Source organism: Buceros rhinoceros, unplaced genomic scaffold (assembly GCF_000710305.1).
Source record: "Buceros rhinoceros silvestris isolate BGI_N320 unplaced genomic scaffold, ASM71030v1 scaffold8908, whole genome shotgun sequence".
NCBI lineage: Eukaryota > Metazoa > Chordata > Aves > Bucerotiformes > Bucerotidae > Buceros > Buceros rhinoceros.
In genome coordinates this window covers 18,905-21,131 of record NW_010425066.1, presented here as the reverse complement: position 1 = coordinate 21,131, position 2,227 = coordinate 18,905, and the positions used below count along the sequence as shown (strand labels likewise).

At 37.4% G+C, this 2,227-nt stretch overlaps 1 protein-coding gene across 1 annotated transcript in view; it reads right to left on the bottom strand.

Annotated features, from left to right (window-relative positions):
- Positions 1 to 2,227, bottom strand: part of FBXO25 (F-box protein 25) — a 21,161-nt gene that overhangs the window by 717 nt on the left and 18,217 nt on the right. The gene's annotated exons all lie outside the window — the stretch shown is intronic.

The window sequence follows — 2,227 nt, the reverse complement described above, 5'->3', positions numbered from 1 at the left end:
CGGAACCTACATTATCTGTTTAATGGAAATCTGAAATCAACTACTAATTTGGGAGGGAAAATGAGCTCCTTGCTTTTGAAGTGAGGGGCAGCAGACACTTCCTAAAAACCACCTGAACAGCATGTTTGAAGTACCAGTCATAAGAGTTTTTCTACTTTGCTTGTTTCCTCCCCCAACACCTTTTTATCCTCTTTCATGCTTACCTTTTCCCCACCTGAAAGCACTGCCTTAAAACAGAAGTTAGCAGCCAGGCAAGTCAGGGACATCAAAAAGACAGACAAGATGGGAAGGCTCTGTCATTCCAAATTCACTTAGCCTGCAGTGCTTTCTTGACTACTACAGAAACTTAAATAACCAGACAATTGTGATGAGTTCAAGATTCAAATTCTTAAAACTGAACTTTTCATTTGACACCTTATTGGAACCCATAAAGGAAGGAAGTGCTTGAGGTATAATGAGAAGGTCCCAGAGACTCAATGGAAACATTGAACACCTTGATCAATAATGTGGTAAGGCTCAAAGTCTCCTTTAAGGTTTTTTTCTCCCTTTTCCACCAGTGGTGATGAACTCACCATGTGGGGCAAGAAAACTGGAGTGAATTCACGGTAAGTACATCAGACCACTGCAGTCTTGATCTCTTTCGTTTCCACAGGGAATAAAGTTATGTGCAACTCACTTAATAGAAGGAAAGAGCCTCTAAGTGAAAACTTTTTTTGACTTGGAAACTTACATAAGGGAAGTGCTGTCAGAGATGCCACTTCCCTGTCCCAGGTCTTTGCAACACCAAAGTGCACTTGGTGAAACACATTCTAACTACTACTCACCTTTTCCAATGAAAATAGTTACTCTGTATTTTTCCATTAAGTCTATAGATAACTACATGAAAAAAATCATGTGGTATCACCTCATCATCCTCCCACTTTTTAAAATAATTGTCACCTGAGAACCAGTTGTTACATTCATGACAGGGAAAAGCAAACGCAAAAGGGAACAGACAAATAGGTCAGACTCAAGAGAACTGTCTCTCTGGGGCAGTTGCAGATGAGAAAGAACAGAAGACTAAGACCAGAAGCGTTAAACTGAACACCTTCAGCTTGAAATGACATCTGCAAGGAAGAGATACGCCACAGCAGAAGACACTCTCATATGTAGATGCTAATGAACTATCATCACCTCTACCCATTGCCATGTCAAGGTCATGTCATTACTTTCCAGGAAAAAACACCATCAGAATTAGGATTCTGGGAAAGAAGCTAGGTGCTTCTTATAGTGCTTATTTATATTCCTAAATAGTTTAGACAGAATTTGTAACATTCTATCTGCTTTGCTCTGCACATCATCATAAAAAACACTTTTGAAAGCTCTGCTCTGTCAGGAATTACAGGTCCAATAAAAATCTCAGATCAGTTCTTGGAGTTTTTAGTTATTAAAAAACAACTGAAACAGCAATTATACAAGTGAAAAAAGTGATGAAAACTGAAAAGAAGAATCATAACTCTCCTGTAATTATGAGTATTTCTCCTTCCAAGAAAAATGTATTTCCCTTGAAATTACATTTAATGAATAGTGTTCAAATCATATTGATTTTCAAAGTATCTACTTAAAACTAAAACAGAATTCTTTTAAATTAACAAGAGAATTCACTAGGAGAAATTTTTACTGGAAAATGTAGCCTTTTTCCTCCTCAAATTTTATCATAACTGGACATTAAGAAGCTCCCGTAACAACCTTGGAGCCACAGTCTTTTTCTGTAGAATTGTTGACACCATTTCTTCATTCCCAAAGCAACATTTTAATTGCCTCTCCCCACTCTTCCAAGTCATAGGCAGCCTGTTTTGGGAATTTCTTTTCAGAGAGACTTTCAGAATCATTACGTATGACTACAGCATTCCAAAACGAGTAAAATCAATTTTAGTACCTTTGCATTAAAGAAAGTTATCTATCTGAGGTTCATGTTACTCTTCAGATTTAAGTACTGAATTAAATGCAACAGGGAGTGCAGAAACAGTTTATAACACTGTGTGCAGAGAAACCTATTTCTTCGTGAAATCTGGTTGGTCTCACTGACACTATGTACCTGTGTTCATGAGAAGCTGAGTAATGGTCCCTACTTTAAGTGGCATTAACAGGGAATATGGCAATAATAAAAAACAAATCTGATGAAAAGCTGAGATGGAAAGTCATCACTACCTTATCTAATAGGGAAACGAGAAACAAAGCATTCCTG